At 38.6% G+C, this 16124-nt stretch overlaps 2 long non-coding RNA genes across 2 annotated transcripts; one reads left to right on the forward strand and one right to left on the reverse strand.

The window, feature by feature from the left end:
* Positions 1–4055: 4055 nt before the first annotated feature.
* On the reverse strand, positions 4056–15503 carry LOC139746127 (uncharacterized). Its single transcript, XR_011712068.1, has 3 exons — positions 15274–15503; positions 6430–6614; positions 4056–5524 (listed from the first exon to the last, which is right to left on the reverse strand). It is a non-coding gene; the product is annotated as an uncharacterized lncRNA (long non-coding RNA).
* LOC139746302 (uncharacterized) lies at positions 10882–12660 on the forward strand. The gene is made up of 2 exons (XR_011712132.1): positions 10882–11634; positions 12109–12660. It is a non-coding gene; the product is annotated as an uncharacterized lncRNA (long non-coding RNA).
* Positions 15504–16124: the final 621 nt, after the last annotated feature.

Raw genomic sequence — 16124 nt, forward strand, 5'->3', positions numbered from 1 at the left:
AGAGAAGGGGGTTAAGTAAGTATTTTCCCCTCTTAGCTTCAGTCCTTTGTTAACACTACCTTGCTAATGCAGGAAATGGCAATGATGTATGAAAAAAATAAGAAAGATAACGGCATACCTTGTAAATTATGCAAACAAGAAAATTCTCATACACTGAAACATTATGTATGTGACCAGTGGTGTATCTAGGATATGGCAGGTAGGGCAGGTGACCTGGGCACCCATTGAAGGGGGGCGCCTCTCAACAGGCTTGTTTTTTGACATGCTACCTGATTTACATCTTTAACAATGGGGTTTTGAGATAAGAAACTCTCCTACTTTTCAAATATAGTAATATTTTGCTACTATCAGTTGCATTACTGCATCTACATTACAATTTTGATAAAATAAGTCTAAGTCTTTAAGAGTTTATATATAAATTTAAGTTTGGCCTTACTCTTCAAGTTTATAATTGCACTGTAAATATTCTTATATACATCCACTCTATGTACATTTTTAATCAAGCCAGGTGCTTGCCATAGGTGCTGTTTCCCCTAGATAAGCCCCTGAGTAGTTAGGGTATTTTTAGCTCAAAAAATACTTTTTGTTTCAAAATTGAAACACAAAATAATCAAACACTTCTGTACTTGAAATAATCATGGAAAATATATTATAATGCTCTCAGTTACCAATACATACTCATTAAATACGATGCAATGGAGCAGAAATGTTTTAAAATTGACTTCATTTGACAGCCTAATTAAGAGTCATTAAGAGGATTAAACGTTATTTTAACACCCTATTTGTATTCAGCATGAAAAATACTTCTTATAATGAGTTTATATAGGAAATCTTTTGTCTGAGAAAAATACCAAATTTTGAAGGTGATAATAGGTACAGGGTATTTTTTTTAGCTCCAAAACCTTTTTGTTTCAAAATTGAAAGATAAGATATTCAAACAGTTCTATACTTAAAATAAGCATCGTTAATATATCATAATGATCTCAGTTACCAATACATACCTAGTAAATAAGATGCAAAGGATCACAAGATATTTCAAAAGAATTTTATTTAACACCTTAATTGGTGTCATTAAGATGTGATGTCTCCATGGTTGTTTAATTTGTTTATGGATGGGTGGTTAGGGAGTTGAATGCAAGAGTTTTTGAGAGAAAGGCAAGTATGCAGTCTGTTGTGGACGAGAGGGCTTGGGAAGTGAGTCCGTTGTTGTTCGCTGATGATACAGCGCTGGTGGCTGATTCGGGTGAGAAACTGCAGAAGCTGGTGACTGAGTTTGTTTGGTAAAGTGTGTGAAAGAAGAGAGCTGAGTAAATTTGAATAAGACCAAAACTTTTCACGGCTTCTAACAACTTACCTCCCACACCATATATTCTTAATACCTTCCACAGAGCATCTCTATCAACTCTATCATATGCCTTCTCCAGATCCATAAATGCTACATACAAATCCATTTGCTTTTCTAAGTATTTCTTACATATATTCTTCAAAGCAAACACCTGATCCACACATCCTCTGCCACTTCTGAAACTACACTGCTCTTCCCCAATCTGATGCTCTGTACATGCCTTCACCCTCTCAATCAATACCCTCCCATATAATTTACCAGGAATACTCAACAAACTTATATCTCTGTAATTTGAGCACTCACTTTTATCCCCTTTGCCTTTGTACAATGGCACTATGCAAGCATTCTACCAATCCTCAGGCACCTCACCATGAGTCATACATACATTAAATAACCATACCAACCAGTCATCCCCTTTTTTTTAAATAAATTCCACTGCAATACCATCCAAACCCGCTGACTTGCTGGCTTTCATCTTCCGCAAAGCTTTTACTACCTCTTCTCTGTTTACCAAATCATTCTCCGTAACCCTCTCACTTTGCACACCACCTTGACCAAAACACCCTATATCTGCCACTCTATCATCAAACACATTCAAGAAACCTTTCAAATACTCACTCCATTTCCTTCTCACATCACCACTACTCGTTATCACCTCCCCATTAGCCCCCTTCACTGATGTTCCCATTTGTTCCCTTGTCTTATGCACTTTGTTTACCTCCTTCCAAAACATCTTTTTATTCTCCCTAAAATTTAATGATACCCACTCACCCCAACTCTCATTTGCCCTAATTTTCACCTCTTGCACCTCTCTCTTGACCTCCTGCCTCTTTCTTTTATACATATATATGTGTGTGTGTATATGAGTGGATGGATCATTCTTCATCTATTACCTAATGCTACTTCGCTGATGCGGGAAACAGAGTTTGGAAAAGTGTGTGAAAGAAGAAAGCTGAGTAAATGTGAATATGAGCAAGGTTACTGGATCCAGTAAGGTTGAGGGACAAGTTAATTGGGATGTAAGTTTAAATGGAGAGAAACTGGAGCAAGTGAAGTGTTTTAGATATCTAGGAGTGGACTTAGAAGCAAATGGAATCATGGAAGTGAGTCACAGAGTGGGGGAGGGGACAAAGGTTCTGGGAGCAATGAAGAATGTGTGGAAGGAGAAAACGTTATTTTGGAGAGCAAAAATGGGTATGTTCGAAGGAATAGTAGTTCCAACAATGCTATGTAGTAGTGACGCATGGGCTATAGATAGGGTTGTGTAGAGGAGTGTGGATGTATTGAAAATCAAATGTTTGAGGACAGTATGTGGCGTGAGGTGGTTTGACCGAGTAACTAATGTATGGGTAAGAGATATGTGGAAATAAAAAGAGTATTGCTGAGAGAGCAGAATAGGGTGTGTTTAAATGGTTCAGGCATAAGAAGAGAATGAGTGAGGAAAGAATGACAAAGAGGATATATGTGTCAGAGGTGGAGGGAACAAGGAGAAACAAGAGACCAAGATGGAAGGTATTAAGAATATATGGTCTGCGTATATGTATGTATGAATATGTGCATATGCGGGCATTCTATGTATATACATGTGTCTAAGAGTGGATGGGGGGTGGGCCATTCTTTGCCTGTTTTCTGGCACTATGTCACTTAATGCGGGAAACAGCGATTATGTATAATAAATAAATCAAAAATATATATATATTTCATCCTTGGGGATAGGGGAGAAAGAATACTGCCCAGGTATTCCCTGTGTGTCATAGTAGGCAAGTAAGAAGGGTGGGAGTGGGGGGCTGGAAAGTATCATAAAAAATAAAAGATTTTTATAGGAGATGAACAGAGAAAAAGATAAATGGCATTAGTGAGAGGAGCACATGGGGAAAAACAAAGAGGTGAGGCACATGTGGAAGAGATTACAGGCAAGGAAGAAATAAAGAGGAGATGGAGTAAGTATTTTGAAGGATATATATGTTCATTATCATCACATAACCCAAGGAGTGAGTGTGGTTGTTTAGAGTACGTTGGGTTATTTCAGAGTATGTGGCGTTTTGACAGTTATGTCAGTTGGGGGTGTGAGGGATCTATGAGTAGAGGTTACTGGTGTGTGGGTGGCGGTTGAACTTTTTGTTTCTACTCGAGGGTTGGTGGTTAGGTATGGGAGTGGTCTGGATGGGAAGCATCTGAGACTGCTACAGAGAACTGAGCATATTGAGGTGAGAATCTATTGGAAGTATTTTTGTGTTTGCTTCATTGTCCAGGTGCTGCAGGTTTCACAAATGCTTGGCAGATTGTTCTGAGCACTTTGTGTTTTGTGGTTGTAGGTCAGTCATGTTTACTTTTGACATGGGAGATGACAACTTGTGTAAAATTTAATTTACGATGGAGTGGATGACTTCTTGTTCAAATCTGATCACAACACACAAGAAAATAGAAATTGTATCACAAAATGTTCACATACTATACTGTGTTTTTTCAATGCATGTAACACTGAGTAGCATAACTCTAGCAGATGACCCTGTACTCATATCCAAAATTGAACACTTCAGCCACTATGTACCACAGCTGATGATACTCGTCATCATCATATCTAAAGCAAGTATAAGTTATGAAAGTATGACTAAAATATATTATGGTATCTCTGCTACAATCATCATATTGGGCATAACATTGTTCTAGTTTAGGTGACCTGTTCTCAGAAGAGGTAATATTAAAAATCTTTCACATACTGTACTGTATTCTTCAATACACATAACACTGAGAAGCAAATTGTTAGCATAAACTAAGGAAGTGATTCTGTCCTCAGAAACACCTGCACACTCACTACAATCACCCAAATTAAATATATAAGCCACTAATAGTTGATAATACTGATCATCATATTTGAAGAAATTTCAAAGTTACAAAAGTATGACTGAAATATATTCTGCTATCTCATCATCTAAAATCATGTAGAAATAAACACAGTTCAAGTTCAGGTGACCTATTCTCATGACCTGTCAGAAACTACATGCGAGATTCTCAATCCAATAGAATACTGGTCAAAAGTAATCCAATATTCATTATGCTATAGGACAAACAAGTATATTTCAGCTTTGCAATACTGCAAAGTTAGAACATAGTAGTTCTGGTTATTGTAAAGGATCACCAGAACCCCCTTCCCTCTTTTCTCTTCCTACAGTGCAATAGGGTAAACCAGTATATTTCCTTATATTACTAAGTCATGCAAACTGAATTATTATTCTATCCTATTAAGACTTAAAGCTTATAATGTTTCCACAAGAAGCACAATACAGACACTTCATTGTTAACATATAACTACTATTAGCATGCAATGTAAAGGAAATACAACAAATTCATCAGCTGAAGAAACAGTGATGTTCAGCTGTCTCATCAGTTTGGAACATGCATCTTCACAGGAACTGTATTGACAATCATCTGGTTTGACATGAAGGTTTTCTATATATTTCAGAACCTCCATGTCATCCATTCGATGCATTACCCCTGAAAGTGACAGTCAAAGACACAATATGGGTCTTGTAGACATTTCAAAGTTGTTTTTAATAACGGTAATCCTCAAAATCCCAGCTTCTCTTCATGTTAGTAACAAACAATTGTAGAAATCACTTTACAAGTCCTAGTGTTAAAAAAGAAAAAAAATGGCAGAGGCTGTAATCGTCAGTATTATCAATGTATCAATGATACAAAAGTTGGGTCCTTACAAAATGTTGGTAAAAAAAAACCACCTCATAGGTGTTCTTCAACTAATAATGACATCCATGGTCTTAAAGTTCTCTGCTTCATATGGGAATGGTATAAAAAGGAACCACGGTAGCATCATTCATGGGATGATGGTAGAAATTGATGCAGCTGTAAAAGTCAAAAAAGTCATTATGGGCATCAAAGTCGAAAGTGTTATCATAGGCATCATAGCTGTTCCTATTTAAGGCTGAGGGATGAGGCACAGTGACAGTGGTTTGAGGATGCAAGAGATATCATCTCCTGAGTATCCTCGTCCTTTACCTTAGGTTTCTGTAAATCCTTCATAAAGCAGATGCACAAGATGGGATTGACAGCAGCATTGACGGCAGGCAGGCACATGGTGGCTGGGAAGATCATCAGAGCAGCATCGCTGAAGTCAGCATCATGCAGCATCTCACGAATCAGGAAAGGGATCCAGTAAGGTATCTGACAGATTGTAAAGACCAATGAGAGGGTTACTGGCAGTTTCCAGCATAACTTCATATCTGGCTTAACAGCAACTGACATAAATTGGTCTGGGATGAGTTTCTTGCTTTTATGGTAAAACATATTGATAATAAAGACCCAGTTGGTTATCAGAGGAACCAGAAACACCAGGAAAATGAAAAAACAGCGAAGAATTTGGCTTGGTGTTATATCTTCAGAGAGTGGGAGTGATACACAGTGGAAATGTTCCCTGGTCACCTCCTTTAAGACCTCTGATTGTAGAAATGTTGGGATGCCAAAGATGAAGGAGACTGACCAAGCCACAATGGATATGGTCTCAAGCAGAGCTGAGCGGTCCTTGAGAGGGATGCCTGGTATGCAGAAATCAATGAAACAGTAGGCAGTCAGAGCCGTCAGCAATGCTGAGCTCACCAGGGGACCTACAATAGCAAGAACTGAACGGAACTTGCATAAAAGAATACTGGATAACCAAGAGTCTTCCATATGCATTGGTATATCAAAAGCAATGGTGAAGAGGAAAAGGTTGTCAGCAAGAGCTCGGTTAAAGACACATCTTGCAGACAGGCGCAGCCTGACTCCAAGATGAAAGCACAATACATATGGCAAGAGTGTTAGCAATAATGCCCACCCCACAGACAAAACTCATGAATAGTGCCTCTCTTGACACTACGGTGATCACGGTTGTCTGCCATGAGGGTTGACCCTTCTCCATGTTACTTACCAGGCAAGCAGGACTGCTCATTACCTGCTCTGGGTCACTGTGCAGACCTAGCTGGGCCATTTCTTTGATAATTTTGTCTGCTTAGTGGCACCCAGACTTCTCAGTGGAATTGCAACTCAATTTTCTTAAACTCAACTCACTGATTTTGACCTTAAGGCCTCACCTGAATAGATGACTCTCATTCAATTGTGGGCTGAAGCCCTTTTCTTTCAGTTGATCTTAATGAAGACAAGGACTGCCAGCTAGGAATACCACTAAGGAAGCACTCTGATTCGTCAACCACAGCATTCTAAATTTGTCAAGTTTAGCAGCCTCTCCTCTGTAGCCTTCAGTTGCTGTCTGGTACACCTGTAAAATCCACAGCTTATATTCTTCAGGACAAAGCAAAAGTGATTGATACACTAAATGTCATTGCCTATAATGAGTGCAGTAAAAAACTTTAATTTCCCTTCATGAATATCATATTTTTCTTAATGCAATAATATCTTTCATATGAAATGTACATACATTATATTGTACATTTCTAATGTGCTTTTGGCTAACTTGTTTATAACCATAATCAATCCAAATGCTACTGTGCAATCTATGGGATATAATTATATTGATATACAAACAGATTTTGAAGACCTGTTATAATATCAATGCCACTGGTGTTTGTGTTAAATTATATACCACAGCCCAAACTATCCTGATATAATACTGATAGCATATGTCCTAATTCTGATCTCAACAAAATGTAATATTGATTCAGTGCATACCCTCTTCCCTATACACATGCATTCCTCAAGCATACTTTTTCCAAAATACTTGCAAGACCTCTATTGATTATGAAGCTCAAAATTTTGGGCATCTCCTAGGGGACAGGCCCACAACCACACATGTCTACCCATCACTTCTTGCAGACTACAGTCCTCTCCTATACAGATAACTTTATAACATCAGAACAATATGACTACTCAAGAAACAATTAACATGCAACCTTAAAATAAGCATTTAGAAAACTGGCTCACTCAAAACAGTGTATCTACACAAAAATCTATGGTCTCCCTCTTAACCCATGACCTGCATCCACCTATATCTTTGAATGGTTGACCACTTCCAATTACCAGGACTTCATTCAAATTAGGTATCACACACAAAACACATTCACTTATTGTAAACATTAAAATAAAGGCCACAAACATGCTAAAGTTACAAACAATAAATTTGCAATAGAAAAAAAAATTCATTATCATATATGCACCAGGTGTCTGGTGGTTCACTCCGTTGAAACAAAATATAACAAAGCTGTAAATCATCCATCAGCAGGTACCTACAATACAAAATCACTTCAATATGCTCAGCACTCAGTTCACTATAAGTGATAGGACACTTTCACCCAAACTACTTCATAACCAACTACCAACTCCCAAGTTAGACATGATACATTTCAAAAACTTAAACTCACAAATCCCAATCTCATCTCACCAACAAACACAAAATTTACCAAACAGACACACAGTGAAATAAACTGCGAAGCAACCATCTTCTTAAACAAATCTGAAGTACTACTCCACCAGACTTTCATCCATCAAAAACTACACTTCCCCCATATATATGCCAGTTACTTTCATAACAAAACTCATTTCTGTTTAGGAAACTTGTGAGATGCATCTGACCAATGTCCATTTATACACTCAAGCTCTGTTAAGTTATAAGTACTCAGTACATTCACCTCCTGAAAGCGACATCAGTACATTGAACAAAATCTCTTTATACAATAAAAGTATAATCTTTATTTAATCATATTGGGACCTGCAGCAATTCATACAACTGGAAAAGTAGGTTACCCCGTCATTTCTGATAAACGTAAAAATCTCAAAGATATAAAACTGAAAAAAATAATAGCATATATATATATTTCTTTTTTTTTTTTTGCTTTGTCGCTGTCTCCCGCGTTTGCGAGGTAGCGCAAGGAAACAGACGAAAGAAATGGCCCAACCCACCCCCATACACATGCCTTGATTCAATCCATATATATATATATATATATATATATATATATATATATATATATATATATATATATATATAAATATATATATATATATATATATATATATATATATATATATATATATATATATATATATATATAAGAGTTGTGCGCAGGAGGATGGATGTGCTGGAAATGAGATGTTTGAGGACAATGTGTGGTGTGAGGTGGTTTGATCGAGTAAGTAACGTAAGGGTAAGAGAGATGTGTGGAAATAAAAAGAGCGTGGTTGAGAGAGCAGAAGAGGGTGTTTTGAAATGGTTTGGGCACATGGAGAGAATGAGTGAGGAAAGATTGACCAAGAGGATATATGTGTCGGAGGTGGAGGGAACGAGGAGAAGAGGGAGACCAAATTGGAGGTGGAAAGATGGAGTGAAAAAGATTTTGTGTGATCGGGGCCTGAACATGCAGGAGGGTGAAAGGAGGGCAAGGAATAGAGTGAATTGGAGCGATGTGGTATACAGGGGTTGACGTGCTGTCAGTGGATTGAATCAAGGCATGTGAAGCGTCTGGGGTAAACCATGGAAAGCTGTGTAGGTATGTATATTTGCGTGTGTGGACGTGTGTATGTACGTGTGTATGGGGGTTGGGCCATTTCTTTCGTCTGTTTCCTCGCGCTACCTCGCAAACGCGGGAGACAGCGAAAAAAAAAAAAAAAAAAAAAAAATATATATATATATATATATATATATATATATATATATATATATATAAAATACTTTGTCGCTGTCTCCCGTGTTAGCAAAGACAGACGAAAGAATGGCCCAACCCATCCACATACACATGTATATACATAAACGCCCACACACGCACATACACATACATATAAATTTCAACGTATACATACACAGTCATATACGTATATACATATGTACATATTCATGCATGCTGCCTTCATTCATTCTCGCCGCCACCTTGCCAAACATGAAATGGCACCCCCCTTCCCCGCGTGCGCGCGAGGTAGCGCTCGGAAAAGACATAGGCCACATTCGTTCACACTGTCTCTAGCTGTCATGTGTAATGCACCGAAACCACAGCTTCCTTTCCATATATATATATATGTATATATATATATATATATATATATATATATATATATATATATATATATATATATATATATTCTTTTCTTTCTTAGCAAGGTAGCGTTAGGAACAGAGGACTGGGCCTTTGAGGGAATATCCTCACCTGGCCCCCATCTCTGTTCCTTCTTTTGAAAATTAATGAAAAAAAAAAAAACGAGAGGGGAGGATTTCCAGCCACCCGCTCCCTCCTCTTTTAGTCGCCTTCTACAACACGCAGGGAATACGTGGGAAGTATTCTTTCTCTCCTATCCCCAGGGATTATATATATATATATATATATATATATATATATATATATATATATATATATATATATATATATATATATATATATATATATATTTCCCACCCCCAAAAAATATGAAATTCCTCCACTACAATACTATTTTCTTCTAAAGTAAATAATTAAGGAATCTTTTCCCCAAGGGTTAGTGTTACAATATGCAATACAATTACTGAGCATTAGTCTCCCAGTTGCCTGACACTGTGCATTATTATAAGAGGATGAAGTACAAACACTCTTGCTAGTGGATGTTCTGTCATTTATGACCTATGTATATGTCTCTGCAATTATCAGTTACATAAAACAATACATTCATTAAAAATGGGTCAAGAAATATGAATGTACTCCACAAAATAATATATTTTGTATATATATATATATATATATATATATATATATATATATATATATATATATAGTATACCGGGATCGACGTGGTCAATGGATTGAACCAGGGTATGTGAAGCGTCTGTGGTAAACCATGGAAAGTTTTGTGGGTCCTGAATGTGGAAAGGGAGCTGTGATTTCGGTGCATTATACAAGACAGCTAGAGACTGAGTGTAAACGAATGTGGCCTTTGTTGTCTTTTCCTAGCGCTACCTTGCGCGTATGCGGGGGGAGGGGGTTGTCTTTTCATGTGTGGCGGGGTGTTGACGGGATGAATAAAGGCAGCATGAATTATGTACATGTGTATATACGTATGTGCCTGTGTGTGTATATATATGAATGCGTTGAAATGTATAGGTATGTATATTTTCGTGTGTGGACGTGTATGTATATACATATGTATGCATGAATTATGTACACACAACAAAAAAACTATCGCGCAGAGGGGGTCTGAAGACGTCTGTAATGATCACTGACCTACCTGTTGTACCATGCCGGTAGGGTTGGTATACGTGCCTGGAAGCCACAGGTTTCCAGAGTCTTATGCTAGACCCATGTAAGTTACGTGCCACAAGAGCGGCATTATATCATTAACAATAAAATTACATCATACAAGGCAGTACGAACCCCTACTTTTGAATTGGTGAGTGTAATATAGCTGTGAGACACACACAGCTATATGCGGCAACCCCCGGGGGCATGTGGTAGCTGCAGCATACCTCAATGTGATGCCAGGTAAACACAATCGCTTCATATTGTATAGGTGTAATTTGGGAAGAATATGTTTTACTATTGATACTGTATTATTCTATAGCACATCTGGGTTCGTGGCAGTCCATAAAGGTTACCTTACACCGCCATTTCGTGTCCATGCAGGAAATGTAATGAGCCATGCGATATATTTTTGAAACAATGAAACAGCGCGGGTATAGTTCACTGCGAGCCAATGTCGAAAGGTTGTTTTTGTGGTATATCTAATTTTACCATGGAGACCTCACAAGCGACACGTGAAGCTATTCTACAGCTTCATAATGAGGGCTACAGCGACTCTGAAATTGGGAGACGTCTTGGTATTCACCGGACAACCGTAGCACGATGGATTCGCCGACAGGCAGAGTTGGGCAACACAGACAACAGACATCGGCGTGGGCGCCCACGTTGCACAACCCCGGAAGATGATCAGGTAATGATGTTGCATATATAGGTATACTGGACCACTTGATGTTATGTAAACAACCACATCACATGTTATATTTGCAATATGTCATCCTTTCCCTAGGCCATAGCAGCTGTCATTGCTGCTCACGCCCCCTTCACGCCCGACGCTAGCAACATTCGGGATATTCTTGGTCTGCAGTGCACGCCTCAAACTGTCCGAAACAGACATCACTCTGAGGGGCTACGTGGTCGCATACCAGCAACAAAACCTGTGTTAAGTGAGGCAAACATGGAGAGCAGGGTGGAGTATGCGGACAAGCCACATCAGTTTTGGGAGAACGTCATCTTTTGTGATGAAAAAACCTTCTGCAGCGATGGTCCCCCTGCAAACAAACATGTTTGGCGGCATCCTAACACCAGGTTAGCTCTTTCTCTGTCTGTCTCTCTCTCTCACACACACACACACACACACACACACACACACACACAGAGGTTATGCTATATAACATATTTTCCATTCTATAATGACAATTTATGGTGAGGCCAACATGAACAACGTTCCGGAAGTGCTTTGAAACCAGGATGCCACGGCCACCACAGTGGTTTGCTGCTTGAAACGTCCTGTTGTGCTGCAGTATTACATTTGAGTTATGCACACTCATTATTTTTTAAGTGAATAACAGTGATCATGATCACTTTATACGGCATATGTAAATACTGTAGCAATAATCTCCATTTACGATGTGATATCATAATGAATAATTATTATATATTAAGTTAGTTAATATTTTTTAATTTACTTAGTTATCATCTTAATCTATATTGCACCAACAGTTGCACTAATATGATTAAGACACACTGTCTTATGTAATTTTATACATTTTATATAACCAGATACGAGACACAACATGTGGTGGGTAGCAGGAGGAGTGGGCGCGCGCGTCAGTGCAGGACTATTTGGTTGGATCCATCCATGGTGCTGGTGTCGGTGAGTTGGTGGATGTCTGGCCTGGCCAGTTGACCGGACCTAGATACGTTGAGATACTGGAGGAGGTCCTGCTACCTTCAGTGGGGGCTATGCTGTTTCCAGAGCCGGAGCCATTTTACCTCGTCCAAGATAACAGCCCAGTTCACACATCCAGGGTTGTAAAGGCGTGGCATGCTCGCTATCCACGTATAACAGTGTGCCATATCCTGCAAAATCGCCTGATCTCAACCCGATAGAGCACGTATGGGCGGCCATGCAGCAAGGCCTGCCTGACCGACAACATCGATGTCGTGCTACAGTCGTAAATGATGGTTTACAAGCATGGGAACATCTACGAAGCCCTTCTGGTAGGAACTTAACGCAGACGTTAGTGGCATTTATGCCTCGAAGGCTCAATGAAGTGTTGGCAACGTGAGGAGGTTATACCAAGTATTGAAATAATAAAATTTACAGTCAAAGATTACTTTCTTAACCTCCAACAACATGTCTATGGTCATGTTATATAGAAATCTGATTTTCACTGTTAAAGGGAAGTTAACTAATGCAGATCCATGAAAAGAGTCATTACTTTTCATGTTGGTTTACTAAATACTATGATGTGGTGCCAGGTTTGTGACATACTGTTATCAGTCACACAGGTGATACTACATATTATGTGAGGTTGCTGATTAATCTAAACCAGCAGACAGATAAATCACCTCCGGTATGAAGCAGGGTGTCGTAGTTACCATATAGTATATTATTTTACACCACGAATTTGACACTTTGCAAGAGATAATGATTACTGCAATATGCCTTACTGTGCAGAATATTACATTTACATGCTCAATTTACGTCTCCCATCTACTGTACTACATACGGAAGGATATATCGTTGCCATTAGATAGGTGAGGACACCCAGAGGCAGGGACATCAGGGCTACCACCATCTCACAGGAAAATGTTGACTGTTCCATTATTCCACGTCTGGTGCGTCATTTTGTTTCGTACAAAAAACGCGCGATATTTTTTTTGCTGTGTGTACATGTGTATATACGTATGTGCCTGTGTATGTATATATATATATATATATATATATATATATATATATATATATATATGAATGCGTTGAAATGTATAGGTATGTATATGTTCGTGTGTGGACGTGTATGTATATACATATGTATGCATGAATTATGTACATGTGTATATACGTATGTGCCTGTGTATGTGTATATATATGAATGCGTTGAAATGTATAAGTATGTATATGTTCGTGTGTGGACGTGTATGTATATACATACGTATGCATGAATTATGTACATGTGTATATACGTATGTGCCTGTGTATGTGTATATATATGAATGCGTTGAAATGTATAGGTATGTATATGTTCGTGTGTGGACGTGTATGTATATACATATGTATGCATGAATTATGTACATGTGTATATACGTATGTGCCTGTGTATGTGTATATATATGAATGCGTTGAAATGTATATGTATGTATATGTTCGTGTGTGGACGTGTATGTATATACATATGTATGTGGTTGGGTTTGGCCATTCTTTCGTCTGTTTCTTTGCGCTACCTCGCTGACGCGGGAGACAGCGACAAAGTATAATATATATATATATATATATATATATATATATATATATATATATATATATATATATATATATATATATATATATATTATCCCTGGGGATAGGGGAGAAAGAATACTTCCCACGTATTCCCTGCGTGTCGTAGAAGGCGACTAAAAGGGAAGGGAGCGGGTGGGCTGGAAATCCTCCCCTTTCTTGTTTTTTTTTTTTAATTTTCCAAAAGAAGGAACAGAGAAGGGGGTCAGGTGAGGATATTCCCTCTAAGGCCCAGTTCTCTGTTCTTAACGCTACCTCGCTAACGCGGGAGATGGCAAATGGTATGAAAAAAAAAAAATATATATATATATATATATATATATATATATATATATATATATATATATATATATATATATATACAAAATACGAAATTTGAAGCTAAGTCTATTACATTTCATTACAGTGGCTCTCGAACCGGGAGCGGTCTACGATTTCTACAAGATTGTGGCTCCGTGAGCAGGGAGTTCCTTGCTAGCGTTGCAAGAGATCCGTGTGAAGTCGATCCCTTACGGTCTACTACGGTAAATGGTTTTAAGGCACTATAGCTGGTTAGATATCTGGGACTGAAGCTTCAATGACCGAATGCCAAGGGTTATTATGGCCGTCAATTTCAAATACCTAAGCAACACACGAAAATCCTACGGACCTAAATGAGGGGGTTCATTCTCAAACCATACAGATGTGAGCCCCGGTAAACTGGTTGGTAATTAATACGACTATATGTCCTAATACCGGGGTCCGTTGAAACCGGTGTCAGAGGTTGAAAATGATTCCAAGACTTGGCATTAACTTGCCATTACTCAACTATACTGGCTCTCGCTAATAAGACATGACAACCAATGAATGTATGGTCGAATAGCAATAAATGCAGTTTGGATCAAATGAATAGCGGGGAAGGAGGCCACCTGAATATCTGTGTCCATTACATGCAATTACTTTATTGGCTGCAGGGTAGCATTCGCTAATACAAAAGTCCATTTCAAATTTTTCCTCATGAACGTATGATAAAACATGTCAAACAGTTTCACGTACATGCAGTTTATTTTAAATCAGACACACTTGTGAGTGCGTGCGTGACAAATCCCGTAAATTTTCTGACCGGTTACAGATGACGCCATATGTCCCTTTGTCCACAGGAGAAGCAAGGCTAGAGACGCGAGGTGTAAGTCTACTGGTTTCCCAGGCTACAGAAATCGTGGAAAAGTCCCCAAACTTCGAAAACCCTTGACATATTGGACATTAACGCGGTAGTTCATATTAATTCGCCATTGCCGTAACTGTGACCAATGAATTATTAAACACTGTGGGAATCATTTACATACTACATAACTCTCGCCCTTTTACCACTATTGCTTGGCATCACTACTACTGGAGTTTTACACCAGCACCTGCTCTTAATTTACCTGTAGGAGTGTTAATACTCTTAATTACTCTAAACTTACCTGTAAGAATAGTTAGATCTTAATGTGTGGCCAGTGAGTGTTGCTGATCCGTGCCAACACAATGTTGCAGCTCTGTTGAGTTGATACGTGTTGTTTTTGGCAATGTCTTCTGAAGTAATGGTTTGTTCCCGTTGGTTGCGTATGAGTACACGTAGTGCTCCTGTTTAGCTATGTTCCATACTGCTGGAGGGAGGTTGATGCTGACCGACTGGCTGCTTCAAGGTTATTGCAGCTGAAGAATTGCATGTCTTGATAACTTTAGTTAAATGGTTTATTGGGATGTCCCAGACGAACCAACAGGTATTCATTACTGTATTTTACCCCGGTAAGTCTGCATCCATTATCTTCCTTCCTGTAAATACAGAAACAAAAACCATGTTACATATTAACTATCTCGTCTTATCATTAAGGAGTTAAGCGAATATAAGAAGAAAACAATTAGTTATCAGTTTCTGGAAACCTCTGCTGCCGGGCCGGGTGGAAACCAACAGTCAGCTGCCAAGCGTCGTCATATAGTTATTAAAAAAAAAATAAAAGCATAACGTTTGAAAACTCAGTACAACGAATATAAAACTGGCAGCATACATTTAGCAATAATACCTCTGCATAAGGGGGATCTATACGTTTTCAGGGGATATGCAGGTGCAAATTACGTTTGGTAATATAATGGACATGACAGAGGCAAGAGCAAGCTATACACGTACCGTACGGCTGAGGGGAGGAGGGGGTGGGGGAGCCCCACTGTCTACCTCGAATCATGGTGAAAGAGACACGTTTCTTTCCCCAGGATGTAGCGCACTGTATATAATATTCTTCTCCCAGTACAGTCCAAGTTCGGCGATGAGGGTTGC

The sequence above is a fragment of the Panulirus ornatus genome, chromosome 64, assembly GCF_036320965.1.
Source record: "Panulirus ornatus isolate Po-2019 chromosome 64, ASM3632096v1, whole genome shotgun sequence".
In the NCBI taxonomy this organism is placed as follows: domain Eukaryota; kingdom Metazoa; phylum Arthropoda; class Malacostraca; order Decapoda; family Palinuridae; genus Panulirus; species Panulirus ornatus.